Below are 20,187 nucleotides of genomic sequence, written 5' to 3' on the forward strand. Positions count from 1 at the left end.
CTCATCACCTGATTAGGGTTTCTTCTCCATCGCTCATCGTGCCAGCTCATGATCCTCATTCTCGCGCTTTTCAGCAATTGATCTCTTTTCGTACCTTGGGTTTTGGCAGAGAGATCCATGGGTTAGCTCTACTGCCCTCTTGATGATCCCTTGATTGCTATTCTCAATTTTGATGGCGTTTTGATCCTTTGTATTAATGGTGTTTTGATTTAGCAATTAGAGTCATTTGCCTTATGTCGGATGTGAATGCTACTATGATGATTGTTCTTAATCCTTTCGACTTTGATTTTGGTTGTTCTTGAGTTTGTTTTGATGGAATTATGCATAGTTGATTGTTATACAAGGGTTTGAGGAATGGACATTTGACTTTGATTCCTTGGGTTGTAATTTGATCGTTTGATGATTAATCTAAGCGCCGTTGTTTAGATTTCATGAATGGTTTATGTGTTCTTGGTTTCTTGTCATTGGTGTTCAATGGACCGGTGTTTTGATTGTTGATGAGTGATCCGTGTGGTCTCCTATTCATTTGTTATTATTTATTTTGGACTATCCTGTTATTTGGTGACTTATAATTTTTATTGCTTCAGGCTTGAATCATGTTTTTCAAAGAGAAACATTCTGCAATGAAGAATATATTATCCTTTCTACAAGGTAATCTAATAAAGTATGTCATATGGAACACTTTACTTTGTCATCCTTGTTACTTTGAAGGGTAAAATTATCTTCTTTTTATGTCTAATATTACATGCTTTATATGCCAATACGGATTTATTCCCCTAAAAGTTATTTATATCTTAAAAATGTTCACATAGAGCAAGTATTAGAAAGAAGGCAGTTTAATTTACATATATTTTTTTCTCTATAGATAAGAAATTATTAGCTTTAGAGGCGGTTATAACCACCTCTAAAACTATTGAGGAAGGATAAAAAATTATTAGTTATAGAGGCTGTTATAACCGCCTCTAAGCTTCTTATTAAAAATCACTTCTATAATTAAAACGTAACCCAACGGTTTGTACAAATCGGCTCTAAAGTGTAGAGCCGGCTTGATACGAGGCGGTTAGAGGCAGGTGAAAAAACCGACGTTATAGCTATTGAAGCTATTAAAACCGCCTCTACAGGGTTTTAAAACCGCCTCTAAAACTCTCATTTTAGTGTAGTGTGTTGGCCTCACTTTTTTTGGTATGAAACATGAATTGCTTATCAATTTATGTTCCAACTCTCTTGGATTGATAATTGGTATATCATATCCAAATATTACTACATACAACCAAGACAGTATTAAATAAATACTTAGAAATTGTTAGGTTGGTATACGCTTGTGAAAGTATTGATTGTTTTTTAAATATTAGAAAAGGGTAGGTACTTATCAATTTATAGGTGGTTTTTTATGCCTTTGATATATAGATTTAGTTTTATGATTTCAAAGGCTAACATCTATGTGGGTTTACCATTGCTAAATTTGATATACTATGTGCATTTAATATCTTTCTTTAGTTTGCTTGCGGTGTATTTAGGTTCTTATTTTCTTATCCTAGGTGTTGTTTGTCAACGAGTTTTGTGCTTTAAGCAACAACTTGGTGCTTAGATAACAACGGCTGCTATTTGAGTATAGGATTCACCAGTTCCTTTCATTGTAGATAACTTATTAATTGTTTTATAAATTTTTTCGTTGTTGAGTGCATATTGAGGGCTGAGTACTTAAAATTTGTTAGTATTTGTTAAATAGGGGTCTTTGAACATATAGAATTAATGAAACTATTCTTTCTCAAAATTTTTGGTTGAACAAATTTGTTATCAAACTGTTATTTATATGATTTGCTAAACTAAAATTATTTTTTCATTTTTTCTATGAAGGGATTTAGAAACCAAATTTTAAAATATAATTATTTTTTTAATTTTTTTTTTATTGAGAAACAGATTTGAAAAAGGAATATATTTGTTTCTAAATCCGAGATATATTTCTATGTCAAATTTGATTCTAATTTGTGAAGCAAAAATATGTTCATTTCAGAATTTAGAAACATATGTCAAATAATTTTTGTTTCATTTGTATTTTTAGAATTTAGAAATAGATTAATTTTCGGTATAAGTCCATCGATTAGATTGTAATTCTTGTAGTGTTTCTCCATGTTTTGAGTGAAATGAATCTTCTCCAAGCTTCTTAGCAGAAGAATAAACTTTAAAGGGAGAAAAAAAAAGTGGCAGGGACTTTCTTTGTTTAGTACCTAGAACCCTTACAAACAAGCACTCAAATTTGCTTTTAAACCCTTGATATTCCATAAACTTTTGCATATAAGCTATTGACATCCTATTAATTCTTGAACAAACATTATAATTACCATTGCCACCATTGAACCTATGACTTCCATTTCTAAAGTCTCATACATTCAAACCCTTAATGTCACACTCTTACACAAATTCGTTAGTCTGAATTTCACACACGTTGGTAGTTCATACATCAATGCATAAGGCTAAGTTTGAAATGATAGATTCAGAGCTAGGTATTATTATAATTCCAGAATGAAACAACACAGTACTTACAAATAACCAACCAATTGCAAATCTCAAACCAATAATTCAAAATAGTAATAATGATCAAAGTACCCAAACCAATCAACTGAATAAATAACATATTGTAAATAATAATTTAAGGCCATGATAACTAAAATAAAAAGATAAGAACATAATTCATCAAGATGTCATCATCACTATTGGACTTGAGATTCGATTGGCGCTGTGCTCCGTCACATCGGCGATCTTATTTATGTCCAAAAATAAGAAGATACTTCTCTGAAACATTTGTGAGTGTTAGCGAGACTGAAAAAGCCGATCAGCTTTCCTATGAGTAAAGTTGTTGATGTGGGAATGTGAAGCTTCGTTTTGTTGCTTAAGGACTCAGTGATTCCGGTGCTCCGATCTTAGATTATCCAGGTGATAATTGCTTGTGCGATATGAATTCGAAGCATTATTTCCTTATGTTGAGCATTACTTTCCTCGGCTTTTTACACTAATATGTGTGTTTTTATATTACTTTTATGCAGATAGGGTTGTGAGGCCGATTATGAAGAAAAGAAGCCAATGTGGATCATAATGTACCGATTTTGGAGGAAATCTTGCTATAGTTCAAACGCGAAGACATAGGTCAGGTGTGAGATGCTAGAGTGTGTGCCAACCTCCTCGTATTCGAGTTGGCACATCCATTTGGAGGGGCACAAGGGCAGTCACAATCGAGCATTCCGACTTATGCACATAGAACAAGAGCTCCACCAACTTGTATATCATTGAAGAAGCAAGTGATCCACGATGTGAACGTGTGCCCGTTTGCGTTACCCCGATGAAATTATCGATTCGGGAAGCTATTCAGGCCGAATACTGTAGCAGAGTACTATAGAAAAGTACTGTAACAACACTGTTCACAGTCGGCCGAGAAAACAGGAATTCAGAGAATCCACACGGGCATTGATAAGTGCTTGTGCGATATGAATGCGAAGCGTTCATTCCTTAGGTTGAGCATTACTTTTCTCGGGTTTTTACACTAATATGTGTGTTTTTATGTTACTTTCGTGCAGGTGGTGTTGTGAGGCCGACTATGAAGGAAAGAAGCCAATGTGGATCACAATGCACCGATTTTGGAGGAAATCTTGCTAAGGTTCAAACGCGGAGACATAGGTCGGGTGTGAGATGCTAAAGTGTGTGCCAATTCAGCCCGTGTGGAAATTCCACATGGGCGTGTGAAGTATCCACGCCTGTGTGGTCGCCCGATTCTAGCCCTATTTAAAGCCGATTCAGCCCCGATTTTAGTATTCTTTTCTCCATCTTTTCCCCAACTTGCGAGAGGGCTTCGGCTAGGGTTTTGAGGGGTATTGGCTAGGGTTTTGGAGAGGTTCTATGGCTCTGACATCGCGCATCATTTGGAAGAAGGTTATTAGGAGAGCTTTCGTCGGCACCGATCCGGCGAGGTGTATCCTAGGCCGGACAAAGGATCCCTTGCGACGATTAGAGGACTCTCCACAAGACTATCGACACGACCATCGAGGCGGTTTTCTATGGATTTATTGCTTTTACATTCTATTTCTTTGATTGTACTTAGCTCCATGGAGAGCTAAACCCCTAGTTGGTACTGGGTATTTGTGAACCCTAGGATGTATTCGTTTCATTGAATCTCTTTATTATGCTTTCAATTAATTGATGTTTATTGTGAGTTCCAACCTTGAATGCTTGATTGTATGAACATTTCCCCTAGAGTGAAACTAGGGTTGAGATTTCTTGTTGGTAACCTTGTGAGTGAGTGACACACCACGAGCGTTAGACAAAGCTAGGTTGGAGAGGGTTGAGAGGGTGAGTGGAGAGGTACAGGAGCGTCCCCTTTCCCCTCCGACGTGATAGATTCTACCTCCGTTCCTCGAGTTCTTTATGGCCATAATAGAGTGAATGGTCTAAGGGATGAACCTCCGCTGGGGCTTAGTTGCGCGTGCAACGGAGTGAAGTGTTGAGGTGATCTTAATATCTAGGGCTTAATCGTGGTTAGGGACCTTCCACCTGGACCAAAGGGTTTAGGTCTATAATTAGGAAGAGATTTATCACTTGGAATCCCTAGAGCTCATTGCAACTCTATGCGAGTGCGAGGTGCTGAGATTGTTTGATTTCTCCTCCTGGACATGTATAGAGTTAGGCATAGTTGACCTTAGATTTGGACTATGTAATGAAGGATTTCCACGACTCACTATTGCATTGATTAGGAAGCATAATAGAGGGTTCTTGCACTTGAAACAATTGTCTTAGGCGGAGCATTATCCGAGTACCCCATCTTTATCGATTGCCTTACCTTCTCTTTTATTCGTGCTCTCTTACTTGTTGTTTCTACTTTTGAGAATTGAATCATTATCACACTTATCACTATTGATATTTCACATAGCTAAGAATCGAATTATGTATTTTTATCCACTACTCCCTGTGGATTCGATACTAGCTTATCCGGGATTATTACTTCGATAAACCCGTGCACTTGCGGGATATACGCAAGGGGACCTTGTCAGGCGTGTGGAAATTATACACGCCCATGTGGAAATTCCACATGGGTGTGTGCATAATCCACAGGCCCGTGTGGTCGCCCTATTCCAGCCCTATTTAAAGCCGTTTCAGCCCCGATTTCAGCATTCTTTTCTCCATCTTTTCCCCAACTTGAGAGAGGCCTTCAGCTAGGGTTTTGAGGGGTATTGGCTAGGGTTTCGGGGAGGTTATACATCTCTGACATCGCACGTCGTTTGGAAGGTTATTGGGAGAGCTTTCGTCGGCACCGATCCGGCGAGGTGTATCCTAGGCCGGATAAAGGATCCCTTGCGACGATTAGAGGACTCTCCACAAGACCATCGACACAACCATCGAGGGGGTTTTCTATGGATTCATTGCTTTTACATTCTATTTCTTTGATTGTATTTAGCTCCATGGAGAGCTAAACCTCTAGTGGGTACTTGGGTATTTGTGAATCCTATGATGTATTCGTTTCATTGAATCTCTTTATTATGCTTTCATTTAATTGATGTTTATTGTGAGTTCTAACCTTGAATGCTTGATTGTATGAACATTTCCCCTAGAGTGACACTAGGTTGAGAGTTCTTGTTGGTAACCTTGTGAGTGAGTGACACACGACGAGTGTTAGACAAAGCTAGGTTAGAGAGGGTTGAGAGGGTGGGTCGAGAGGTACAAGAGCGTCCCCTTTCCCCTCCGACGTGGTAGATTCTACCTCCGTTCCTCGGGTTCTTTGCGGCCATAATAGAGTGAATGGTCTAAGGGATGACCCTCCGCTGGGGCTTAGTTGCGAGTGCAACGGAGTGAAGCGTTGAGGTGATCTTAGTATCTAGGGCTTAATCGTGGTTAGGGACCTTTCACCTGGACCAAAGTGTTAGGTTTATAATTAGGAAGAGATTTATCACTTGGAATCCCTAGAGCTCATTGCAACTCTATGCGAGTGTGAGGTGTTGAGATTGTTCGATTTCTCCTCCGGGACATGTATAGAGTTAGGCATGGTTGACCTTAAATTTGGGACTATGTTATGAAGGATTTCCATGACTCACCATTGCATTGATTAGGAAGCATAATAGAGGGTTCCTGCACTTGAAATGATCGTCCAAGGCAGAGCATTATCCGAGTACCCCATCTTTATCGATTGCCTTACCCCCTCCTCTATTTTTGCTCTTTTACTTATTGTTTTTATTATTGAGAATTGAATCATTGTCACATTTATCACTACTGATATTTCACATAGCTAAGAAGCTAATTAAGTGTTTTTATTCCCTACTCCCTGTGGATTCGATACCTGCTCATCCGGGATTATTACTTCGACAAACCCGTGCACTTGCGGGATATACGCAAGGGGATCTTGTTACCAGGATTCTGCTGCTCCATCTTCGAAAGTTAACTCCATCATTGTTGCTGAAGCACCCCTGCAATTTTCACCAGGTTGCTAGGGAGGCTTAGGGTAATGACCTGGTGTCTGACGCTACGTCTGCTGAGGTTTTCGACAAGACAATTAAGCGACGCTCCGATTTTGGCCTATCGGTGGTGGTCAGTATCATCCTTAGTCCTTCTCCTAGGTTAGCAACAACGATTCCATTGCCTCTCACCATGAAGACCCTGAGCTTGGGTGACTGGAAAATGATGAACCCGTGATGGTTGCAAGTACCAAGGTGAGAAACAAAATGTGGCAATATAGTACCTATGTGGGCAAATTTTTCATGTGATCCTCGTGTTATGGCTGATTTTCGTTTTAGTCATTGTGTTTCAATTTGTATCTTTTTGGTCATTAGATATTGGTTTGTTTTCATCGGAAGGTCACATAGGGTTTTCCAGCCAATTTTAAATAATGTGGCAGTTGGAAATGCCATGTCACTTTATTTTAATATTTTCTCTCATCCCAGCTGGAGAGAACTCATCAGCCGGATGCTGACTCAGCTTACGTAATCCGAAAAATAAAGTAAGTGATGTGGCATTTCCAGCTGCCACGTCATTTAAAATTGGCTGAAACCCCACAAGTGACCTCCAAGTGAAAACAAATCAATATCTAATGACCAAAAAGATACAAATTGAAACACAATAACCAAAATGAAAATCAGCCATAACACGGTGATCACATGAAAAATTTACCCGTACCTATGTAATCTCCACTCACACAATAACCGTTGACAGTCACAAGATCAGAACCCAAGAGATAAAGCTGATGATCGGCCTTGGGATCCGATCTCGTGAGATAACGTCATCTCACTGAATCGCTCAACATCTGTTGATTAGCATCGAGATTCAGTCTCAAGCGTGAACACAATGGCCCCCACTATCTCGTCTGTCTCCTTGCTTGGGATCAACGCCTCCAGTATGATGAAATCTTTAATGTAGGGACTAGATAAGGCTAATCTTATTGATTTAACTTTCAAATCAACTTGATATAAGGCTTATGTTGATGATTTAACTTCCAAATCATCTCGATATAAGGCCTCTATTGATGATAAAATTCCAATTAACTCTCAAACTTTTGTTCTTCCTAGGGATTAGGTCACTTCTCTTAATGATTTATTCCTAAATCATCTCAAGATAAAGTCTCTATTGATGTTGAATTTCTAAATTCTTCTCTATCTTCTAATCTGCCTCTGGATTAACTCATTCCAGATGAACACTCTGATTTCTTCCCCGCAAGTGTACGGGATCGGCAAGTGATACCTCGTGTGAAGACACGAGGATCGTATTCCACGGGGCTAAGGATCTCCTATTACTCCTTCTTGACCTATTATCTAGCCTACAATATTAAGTGATGGAATTTACTCTACTAGATGCAATTAAAACTAAATACAAGTTTACCAAAAAATTAGAGAGAACAAGCAATGGCCTACAATATTAAGTGATGGAATTTACTCTACCAGATTAACAATGTAATGCAAAGGCCTATGGATGTGGATCCTCTTGAGGGGTCATCATGACACATGGATGTAGAACAAAAGTTGCAAGGGTAATATGGACAGAGAGATTTCAAGATTAGAACAACCAGAATTTCTTGGCGGTTGAACCCTAATCCCATACGAATGTTGATAGGAATTTCTTCCAAATCCCCATTCCTATGATTGCATTAAGTACAAGGAAATCTCAAAATAGGGATAAACTCAATCTGAGTTCACCCTAGAACACGGAGGGCTACCAACACCCAATTTCTCGACATGTTGATACAAGTAACCCCTTCGAATCCATTTAGGATCTAATACATGCGAGTAGGTCACATCTACATGCATAACTCATAAAAGAACTACGGATTTCTCCTTAGTGTAGCTCGTAGCATGAAAACAATGGATTAAATCTCAAATCACCCAAGCATTGAATTAATAAGCAATCATCCAAAATACATGATAAAACCTCCCAAGGTTCAACGACATCCGGTGGCCTTCGGGGACTAGTGTGTCATCATACTACAACAAGCAATAAAATCAAGTAAAACACAACGAAAACTCATAAATGACACTCCCTAGATGAAATGATGAAGGTGGAGGTAGAAAATGTGCCGAATGACGCTTTCCCAAATCAAAGGAATGCCGTTGACGCTTCCTCTAGCCATGGGTCTCCTTCCTTCAAATGGTTGTCGATATCCCCCTTGAATGATGATATCATCTTCTTTTGGGAGCCTTTCACCTTGCCCTTAGATGATCTCCTCATTTCTTTGCCCTTCTTCTTCTTCCAAAGGTCACTCAAGGTCTCCCAAGAAGTCTCCAAGAAGCCCTCTCAAAATCTGTCCAAAAAGTCCCCAATTCTGCTATAGAAATCTGCATTTATACCCTTTACAAATGTCACTGATTTTGCTATAGAAATCTGTATTTATACCCTTCACAGCATACGGGCCATATGAGGACAGTATGAAGGCCGTATGGGGCCCGTATTGCACTCAAAACCTAGATATCCGCTTCATACGGGGGTGCATACGGGCTGCATACGGCCTCGATACGGGTTGTATGGGGGCCACATGATGTTCTGGACAGTCAGCTTCAAACAATCCCGCTGCCATAGTGTTTGCTACAGTAACATCGCTATAGTAATTTTGGGACTGTTTTCTTCTTCTTTTCGCCCAAATGATATCATCGTGTTCTTCATAGCTTTCCCGTACCCTGCAAAGTAAATAATATATGATTAAGCACAAAATGGGCATCAATCCTCAAAAAAGTACATGCAAAGTGTATAAAATACATATAAGAAAATACCTACATTTAGACACTTATCACACTCGCTTCTAGAGTCCATACTTGTCCCCACTTCTGATTATTCTCTTGTGGGATCCGGTATCCACCCCAATGTGATTAGTTACACAAAGGGTGTTGTGCTAACTTCTCTCAAATCGAACTCACTTCCCTATCACTTAAGATCACTCCTTTCTCCAATTGTGATCCCTGAAGGCTATAAATGGGTAGTGTTACATGGGTTTGGACTCCTATCCCAAGGTCTAACTCAGAGAAATTTAACTCTCAAGAACCATCTCTACCCATCCTCCTACCTGAAGATCCCTCAGATGGGGTGTTAGTTGATTGGGTGGAAAAGGACGATCAGGACTTCATGGTAGGAGACTTTGCAGATGATAATACTATCCTTGAAGCAGATGATATCCCTTTGTAGGCATTGGAAGAGCTCCAATCTATAGACAAAGTAGTCCCACACTCTGAAGACTCTCAAATTATTCCAGTTAAGGCCAAGTTAGGGTTGGGAGGAGGAGCAAGTAATAGTGAGATACAGGTATAAACTTAAGGAAAACCACTAGATCAACGTCTCCAATGGATGAGGAGAAGATTTAGGAGAAAAATTGAGAAGATTTTACCAATAAATGGGTGAGAAAGAAGAGAAAAATTATGTAGAAAAAGAGAGAAAAGAAAAGAATGGAAGAGAGAGAGAAGAGAGAGGGAGTTATAGGGCAAGAACCGGGCCATGAGGCCCCCATGCCACTCGTATGGGGCCGCATGGCTTGAGAAGTCTTCTCGGGTGTTCTAGATTGGGGGTGGGGGTGGGGGGCGGGGACGGGCTCCCCATGCGGCCCCCTATGGGGCAGAGCCGAGGCTCAATATGGTGCCTCAAATGGCACAGACGGCCTCCATACTAGTTATGGATGGCCGTATGACTACAATTTGCTCACTAAACCCCGAAATCCTGCTCCGAATGATGAAATAATGATACGGAAAGCTTTAAAACTTCTCCAAAAATGAATGAAATGAATAAAACCATGATCTAGCGCATGAAATGACACACAATATGAGTTTCTCAAGAAGGCCATGATTACACCACAATAAAATCAATGAAAGCAATGTGCAAAGTGTGTGAGCATGAACTTATTCAAAAACAAACAAACCTAAGAAATACACAAATAGACATGAACTAAGACCTAGAATATGAAAAATATAAGAGAATACCCCCGAATGCTTGGGTTGCCTACCAAGAAGCGCTTGTTTAACGTCATGAGCTTGACGTACCTCATTACTTACCTCACGGGGGTTCAAAGAGTTTGAAACCACCCCCAATTTCCTTTGGAGTGTTGTTATTGAAGTATAATTTCAATCGTTATCAATTTACCTTAAAAGTGCCCTTTTCCGGGTGGGTTACCTCTACTGCTCAATGTGGGAAGACTTGAGTAACATTGTATGGACCTGACCAACATGATCTGAGCTTCCCTAGAAACAATTTTAACATGGAGTTGAATAGCAGCACTTGATCTCCTTCATGGAATTGTTTAGGGTGCTTGATATGTCTGTCGTGGTACTCTTTTACTTTCTCTTTGTAGAGCTTCAAATTCTCATATGTCGTGGAGCGCCGTTCATCAAGTCCATTCAGTTGGAGTATTCTCTTGTGATAAGTGTTTGTGTGTTAAGAATTTAAAGTATTCTTTCCTTACGATGAGCATGACTTTTATCAGGTTTAAGCGCTAAAACATGTGTATTGTGTTTTTTTGCACATGCAGGGTTGTAAAGCTAAGTATTAAGATAAGAAGCCAAAAGTAGATCATGAACGCACTATTTGGTGGAATCTTGGAAGGAACAAATGCGAAGACACAAGTGGGGATCTAAGATACATGAATGTGTGCCAACCTCCATGTATTCAAGTCATTACAATGAGTTAAAGGCGTACGAAGATAGTCGCATTTGCGTATCCTAACTTGTGCATTGATAGCAAGATCTTCACCAATGAGGCCTTTGATTATAGAAGCGACATGATCTATGGCCCCATTTATGTTACCCCGATGAAAAATGTGGTTTTAGGAGTATTTTTTTTGCCAGTACTATATCAGACAATGCAGCAAATCACTGTAGCAGTCAATGTACTACGTTACTATTCATAGCCGGCCAAAAATCAGATTTCCAGAGAATCCACACGCCAGTGTGGAAATTTCCCAAGCCCGTGTGGAACATCCACAGGCCCGTGTGGATGCCCATTTCTAGCCCTTTAAAAGCAGCGATTCAGCGCCGATTTCAGCATCCTTTTTCTCATCTTTTCTACATCTTTTGAGAGGCCGGCGGCTAAGGTTTAGAGGGGTTTGGCAAGGCTTTTGGAGTGGTTCTCCGGCTTTGACACCGCGATTCTCTTGGAAGATAGTTATTGGGGGAGCTTTGGTCGGCACCAATTCGGCGAGGTGTGCCCTAGGCTTAACAAGGGGACCTGTGGAGAGGACGAGGCCACTCCACAAGACTATGGACACGAATACCGAGGGGGTTTTCCTATGGATTACTTGTTTTTATTTTTGATTTCATTATTGACTGTATCTTGCTCCATAGAGAGCTAAACCCTTAGTAGGTACTTGGATTTGTGAACCCTAGGATGTATCTGTTTCATTAATCTTCTATTATTGTTTCCTTAATTGATGTCTTTAATTGAGTTTCAATCTTGAATGCATGTTGCATGATTTCTCCCTTAGAGTGACACTAGGGTTGAGAGTCTACATTGGTAACCTGTGTGAGTGAGTCACACACCATGAGGGTTAGACATTGCAAGATTGGAGAGGGTCGAGAGGGTGAGTCTAGAGGTAGCGAAGCATCCCCTTTCTCCGCCGATGTGATTTATCCTACCTCCAGGTTCTAAGAGTTCTTTGCGGCCATAGTAGAGTGAATGGGGTAAGGGGTGACCTCTGCTGGGGCTTAGTTGCATCGGCAACGGAGTGAAGCGTTGAAGTGACTTTAGCACTTAGGGCTTAATTGTGACTATGGGTCTTTCGCCTGGACTAATGGGTTAGATCTACATATAGGAATAGGGTTTATCACTTGGAATCCCTAGAGCTTCTTGCAACTTTACACAGTATGAGGTGTTGAGATTGAGCGATTTCTCCACTGGGACATAATGTAAAGTTAGTCATAGTTGGCCTTAGGTTTGGGATTGTGTATTTTAGGATTTTCATGACTCATTAAGCATCAGTTAGGAGACATAATAGTTGGTCTTTGACAAATTCCCCTTGCTTATATCCCACAAGTGCACGGGCTTGTCGAAGTAATAATCCCGGGTGAGCGGGGTCGAATCCACAGTGAGCAGGGAGTGAAAATACTTAATTTGATTCTTAGCTATGTGGAAGATCAATTGTGATAGGTGTGAAATTGATTCAGTTCTCAACAATAAAATCAACAAGTGAAAGAGCAAAAGTAAGAAGAGGGTAAGGCAATCGATAAAGATGGGGTACTCGGATAATGCTTCACCTAGGATAATCGCTTCAAGTGCAAGAACTCTCTATTATGCTTCCTAATCAATGCGATGGGGGTCGTGGAAATCCTTACATACATAGTCCCAAATCTAGGGTCAACTATGCCTAACTCTATACATGTCCCTCAGGAGAAATCGAAAAATCTCAACATCTCGCACTCGCATAGAGTTGTAATGAGCTCTAGGCATTCCAAGTGATAAATCTCTTCCTAAATATAGACCTAACCCTTTGGTCCAGGCGGAAGGTCCCTAGCCACAATTAAGCCCTAGATATTAAGATCCTCTCAATGCTTCACTCCATTGCGCGCGCAACTAGGCCCCAGCGGATGTTCATCCCTTAGATCATTCACTCTATTATGGCCGCAAAGAACTCGAGGAACGGAGGTAGAATCTATCACGTCGGAGGGGAAAGGGGACGCTCCTGTACCTCTCGACTCACCCTCTCAACCCTCTCCAACCTAGCTTTGTCTAACGCTCGTGGTGTGTCACTCACTCACAAGATTACCAACAAGAACTCTCAACCCTAGTGTCACTCTAGGGGAAATGTTCATACAATAAAGCATTCAAGGTTGGAACTCACAATAAACATCAATTTATTGAAAGCATAATAAAGAAGTTCAATGAAATGAATACATCCTAGGGTTCACAATCATCCAAGTACCCACTAGGGGTTTAGCTCTCCATGGAGCTTAGTACAATCAAAGAAATTGAATGTAAAAGCAATGAATCCATAAAAAAAAACCCCTCGATGGTCGTGTCGATGGTCTTGTGGAAAGTCCTCGACTCGTCGTCCAAGGATTCCTTCGTCCGGTATAGGATACGCCTCGATGGAAGCTCCCCTACCAACCTTCTTCCTAATGGAATCACGATGTCGGAGCCATAGAACCTCTCCAAAACCTTGGCCAATACCCCTCGAAGCCCTAGCCGAAGCCCTCTCACAAGTTGGGGAAAAGATAGAGAAAAGAATACCAAAATCAGGGCTGAAATTGGCTTTAAATAGGGCTGGAATCGGGCGACTGCACGGGCGTGTATGATGTCACACGCCCCTGTGGAATTTCCACACTGGCGTGGATAATTTCCACACGCCCGTGTGGATTCTCTGTTTCTCTGATTTCTCTGCCGGGTTGCTACAGTACTATGACGGAAATACTCCCGAATTCCATACTTTCATTGGGGTAACGCAAACGGGCACACGTTTACATCGTGAATCACTTGCCTCTTCAATGATGTGCACGTTGGTGGATCTCTTGTTCTTATATGCATAAATCAGAATGTTCGAGTGTGACTGCCTTTGTGCCCCTCAAAATGAATGTGCTCACTCGAATACGAGGAGGTTCGCACACACTCTAGCATCTCACACCAGACCTATGTCTTCGCGTTTGAACCTTAGCAAGATCTCCTCCAAAATAGGTGCATTATGATCCACATTGGCCTATTTCCTTCATACTCGGCCTCACAACCCTACCTGCATAAAAGTAACATAAAAACACACATATTAATGTAAAAACCTGAGAAAAGTAATGCTCAACATAAGGAATGAACATTTCGCATTCATATCGCACAAGCACTTATCAGTCTTGCACTTGAAGAAATAGTCCTAGGGGGAGCAATGTCCGAGTACCCCACTTCTTATCGATTGCCTTTCCTCTCACTTATTTGTGCCTCTCTACCTTATTTCTATTATTTTGTCTACATTACAACTTATCAACACAATCATTGATTCATCTTCACTTGGTTAAGTAGCAATCTTGGTGTTTCTATTCCCTATTCCGTGTGGATACGATACCCACTCACCTCGGATTTATTATCTCGACAAACCCGTGCACTTACGGTCACACGCAAGGGGTGTTGTCATCTTGTTACCTGCAAGAGTAGAATCAAGATTTAGAAATTTAATAGCCCAATAAGCTTTATGCTCAAGTTCAACAGATAAGTGGCAAGCTTTTCCATAGACTAGCCTATACGGGGTGATTCCTATAGGGGTCTTATATGCAATTCTGTATGCCCAGAGGGCGTCATCTAGATGTTCTGCCCAATCTCTTCGGTTTTGGGAGACTGTTTTCTACAAAATTCACTTTAAGTTCCTGTTTTACACTTCCACTTGCCCACTAGTTTGTGGATGGTACGGTGTTGCCATTTTGTGGGAAACGCCATAGCGCTTCAAAAGTTTTTCAAATTGGGTGTTACAAAAATGAGTGTAATTGTCGCTAATTATTGCTCGTGGAGCACCAAATTTGGAAAACAATTTCTTTAAGAATTTTACCACCGCTCTCGCATCACTTGTTTGTAAGGCCTATTTAAAGCACGGTGCCAAAAACTTGACAAGTTCCCTTTGCGTATATCCCGCAAGTGCATGGTTTTGTCAAAGTAATAATCCCGGATGAGCGCGTATCGAATCCACAGGGAGTAGGGAATAAAAAAACACTTAATCTGCTTCTTAGCTATATGAAAGATTAGTAGTGATAAGTGTGACAATGATTCAATTCTCACTAGTAAAAACAACAAGTAAGAGAGCACGAGTAAAGGAGGAAGTAAGGCAATCGATAAAGATGGGGTACTCGGATAATGCTCCACCTAGGACAATCGTTTCAAGTGCAAGAACCCTCTATTATGCTTCCTAATCAATGCAATGGTGAGTCGTGGAAATCTTTAAATACATAGTCCCAAATCTAAGGTCAACTATGCCTAACTCTATACATGTCCCGGAGGAGATATTAGATAACCTCTCAACCTCGCACTCGAATAGAGTTGCAATGCGCTCTAGGGATTCCAAGTGATAAATATCTTCCTAATTATAGACCTAACCCTTTGGTCTAGGTGGAAGGTCCCTAACCACGATTAAGCTATAGATACTAAGATCACCTCAACGCTTTACTCCGTTGCACGCCCAACTAAGCCCTAGCGGAGGGTCATCCCTTAGACCATTCACTTTATTATGACCACAAAGAACTTGAGGAACGGAGGTAGAATCTATCACGTCGGAGAGGAAAGGGGACGCTCCTGTATCTCTCGACTCACCCTCTCAACCCTCTCCAACCTAGCTTTGTCTAACGCAAAGTACTTGCTACAGTGTTTGCTACAGTAACCTGCTACAGTACTATGCTGGAAATACTCCCGAATTCCATACTTTCATTGGGGTAACGCAAACGGGCACACGTTTACGTCGTGAATCACTTGCCTCTTCAATGATGTGCACATTGGTGGATCTCTTGTTCTTATATGCATAAATCAGAATGTTCGAGTGTGACTGCCTTTGTGCCCCTCAAAATGAATGTGCTCACTCGAATACGAGGAGGTTCGCACACACTCTAGCATCTCACACCAGACCTATGTCTTCGCGTTTGAACCTTAGCAAGATCTCCTCCAAAATAGGTGCATTATGATCCACATTGGCCTATTTCCTTCATACTCGGTCTCACAACCCTACCTGTATAAAAGTAACATAAAAACACACATATTAATGTAAAAAACCTGAGAAAAGTAATGCTCAACATAAGGAATGAACATTTCGCATTCATATCGCACAAGCACTTATCAAACTCCCCCACACTTAAGCTTTTACTTGTCCTCAAGCAAACATTAAAACATTCTGTGCATTGATGAAGAAAATATTGAAAGTGCTTGGCCTTAGGTTCACCAAGGTATACAAAGAAAGTATTCTACAAGTAAGGAAAATTTCAACACTAAATACAAAAAATCAATGCTCTAGCTAAAAACATGAATAAAAAAGGACAACAAACCCGAATTTCGTGTATGTGTGTGAACTCACTCAAAACAACCCAAGGTATACTCCTCAAAGTCCTAAGTACAATTGACTTATTTATCTACAAAAGTGACAAAAATTTAAAAGATGGTGGTAGCTTCACACATCCTCTAAGGTAGTCCTTTCCAAAGCGGCCGCTAAGGTGGCTTTCACACTTTCGAGGTGGTAGCTCTTTCTACCTGAGTGGTAGCTTTCACTCATCCTATGAGATAGCTCTTTCTCTCATTAGGGCATAACTAGTATCCGACTTGTGAGAGTAGCTTCATACTTCATAGGTGGTAGCTTTTTCCACCCAACAAACACAAATAAACAATAAAACTATTTTGTTCCTTCTTTTCATTTTCAAAATATATATATATATACTTATATATATTTGAGTTTAGCACAAGAAAATAAACCTAACTAGTCCCTTTAACATCGAACATGAGTTTCCAATAGAGTTCAAAGAGTGAGTAGTGCACTAAGTGTAAATCGGGCAAAAATTCCTAAAAATTCAAGCAAGAACTAGAGTATGAAAACATTCAATGTTAACAATTCTCCTAGACTTAAGAATACAATCATTGCAACTACGGTGAACCGCCATTGGCTATGTGAGCATATATCAATCAAGAACAATAGAAAAGATGTGCGCATTATGAAACTCCCCCCCACACTTAAGTTGTACATTGTCCTCAATGTACACATGCAAGCTCACTCAAAATATATCATTCAAAAATAGATGTGGGAGAAGCAATCAAAACAATACTCCCCTGACTCCTAGTGTTGCGTTTGATGAAGCTAATTCATTGGGAGTAGTGTTCCAACGGGTTGTGAAGCTCGCACGGCCAAGTGCCAAAGCACCTTGGCCGTACCCATGACTAAGTCTCAATTTCCAAGAAGACAAGACCATCTGCACGCACACACGAGGGGATTCAGTGAAGCTCAAGAAAAACAAAAATAACTCGAGTGTATAAAAGATGAAGCAATGAATACAACTCGATAATGCAAAATAACATAAACTCAGAAGGAAAAATCCTTTCTGAGTGAACAAGTCTAAAAACAAGAAAATAAGATAAAGTAAAATGCATGAAAGTAAAAGGAAGAAGAAGAAGTCAAGTGTCAATGTCTCTCTCGGGCTCCTGTGGTGCCGCTGCTGAGGTGGAATATAGTGGGTCCTTTGGTGCTGGGGTCGAGGATGTATGTGCTGGAGGAATTGGGGATCTGAGTCTCAGGAGATCTCGAAGGAAATCGAATCGGGCCATAAGATCTGTATACTGAGTCGACTGCATAGCCCGGAGCTCCGCTATCTCAGTCCTAATCTCTCTAACCTCGGTCTCCAGCCTCTCAATACGGTCATAGGCTCGAGCACCCGGTGCTATAGAAGATGGAGGAGTCTGCTGGATATCCTGTGCAGTATTTCCGTCGCTCCTAGTGGTCTCAGCGGTAGCTGTAGTGAGAATGTAAGTCCCTGGCCCAAACCTCCGTACCAACCCCATCATCCTGATCGTATCGAATGCAAGAGGAGTGGGTACAACTGTCCTCTCAGCTCCACGTAGAGCGTCGCCCAAACCCATTCCCAGAATGAGTCTGGTGATATAAGGGCTAGCAAATCGTAGACTCATTCTCGTCGAATGGCCCTGGTACTGTAAAACATCTACTAAAATGCACCCTAAGTGAAGTGGTACATTGCGGGCCATGGAGTATAAGAAAAACAGATCCAGCCTGGTCAAAGCGGCTACGTTATCTGCTCGACCTGTCACGGATCTCCTGATGACTGCGTGTACGTATCTGTAATTGAACCGCAACAAGCTAGAGGCCTTCGACAATCCCGGTTCGTACTCCCCACGTCCACACAAAATTCTGTACGCATAATATGGGGTGACTGACACTGGAAAGTCTACTGGTAGTCGGCCATTCTCCACGGTACCTGTATAAGCGGCATCGTACAGGCCCGTCCTAATCAAAAACTCAGTGATGCTCATGGAGAATGGATGTCCGAATGCCTGAAACTGTATCGCCTCTGTGGTGTCAACTCTCCCATGCAGCAATGGAAACTCAAAGGACGCTAAAACCTCTAGCGTCAGTGCGTGGTAAGCTTGCTCACTAATCGTTACCAGCCTCCTCCAGCTTCCCACTGCCAGCATCTCATCAATCTCATTTATCAACTTGTCACCCTGATGAATATCTTGAAGCACTTGTACATCCGTGAAGCAAGTTTGACCAAACCCAAGTGCTGAAAGTCTCTCGAAACGAGCCTGATGCTCAGGGTTCGAGAATTCCACATGTATCGGTTCGGGTGAAGTGAGTCTGAGGTGCTTCACTTCGTTCTTCTTTGCGCGAGGTGCCATATCTGTAGTACAAAAGAAGAAAACAATCAGAAATCTCCAACACAATATACTGCAGAAATCCACACGGGCCTGTGGAAATTACCCACGCCCGTGTGGAACTGCAAAGCATGAAACTTCTGTACGGGTGCACAACAAATCTTAACAATTCACTTTAAAACCACTTCTAAATGCTTACTACACATCCATCATGCATGAAAACTCGCATTTAAAAGTATTCAATCCGTGAAAAACCATAATTGGCGAAGAAAAGAGGATAAAAGGATTACCGAAGAGATGAATATGAAAATGTCTGAAATTCGGTAAAATTAGCGAAGAAAGTTCCTCCAAATAGCGACGAAGGGTCGGAAAGATAATCGGGAACCGTTTTTCGGCGACTGGAGATGAAGAATGAGACGGATCACAAGGTTTTTAAGGAGAAAATCGCGTCTCTTGGAATTCTATGTATCCCCACGGGCGTGTGGAAATTACCCACGCCCGTGCGCCTCACTTTGAGAGCGCCATAGGGGCGTACACACGTCCCTGTGCCTTCTCGGGAAAACGCTCCCTTGACTCTGACTGATCTCACACGGGCGTGCGGAAAATACCCACGCCCGTGTGCCGCACTCCGATGGGGCGCACTGCGCCCGTGGCTTCCCACGGTCATCCGAGAAAAAAATATCATGTTGCCCACACGCCCGTGCGTAATTTCCACACGGGCGTGGGCATTCACATGCCTCAACTCACAGGGACGGCCGCACTGTGTTTTCTCGGGATGGAGGGGCAACCTGCAGAGTTTCGCACTGCAGCGCGTGAAATTACCCACGCCCGTGTGTGGTTCACAAGGTCGCCCACGAGGCGAGTCCACGCCTGCGTATTCTCGGGAAAAATCGCCTAACTCGCGAGGGAATGCACACGCCCGTCTGGAAGTACCGCAGGCGTGCATCGCCGTCATGATCGTCCACAGGGGTAGCCGCACGTCCCTGTGCGCTCTCTGGATGAGTTCGCAGTACACATCCATGGGCGTGTGGTATTTCCACACGTCCGTGTGTTTTCTCTGGATGACTTAGAAAAACCTGCAGGCTCTGCAGAACTAATCTGAACATGTTTACACACTCGAGGCACCGCCCTATTGTGCAAGATATACCAGATAAAAAACACAAAATAGAACTCAAACGACCAAACTTCGTCAATTCTCAACAAAATATATAAAGAATTCTTTTAAAAACCCACAATAGGATCACAGCACAAGCACTCAAAAATTGAAACACCAACACTTAACAATTTATTCATGCAAACAAACTAAACTAAAAGGTACGAGAACAGTAAACACTTGGGTTGCCTTCCAAGAAGCGCTTGTTTAACGTCACTAAGCTTGACGTATCTTTCTTACCTCACGGGGGTTCATGAATGAAGGTTGCCCTC

Source organism: Dioscorea cayenensis, chromosome 1 (genome assembly GCF_009730915.1).
Source record: "Dioscorea cayenensis subsp. rotundata cultivar TDr96_F1 chromosome 1, TDr96_F1_v2_PseudoChromosome.rev07_lg8_w22 25.fasta, whole genome shotgun sequence".
NCBI classification, from domain to species: Eukaryota; Viridiplantae; Streptophyta; class Magnoliopsida; order Dioscoreales; family Dioscoreaceae; genus Dioscorea; species Dioscorea cayenensis.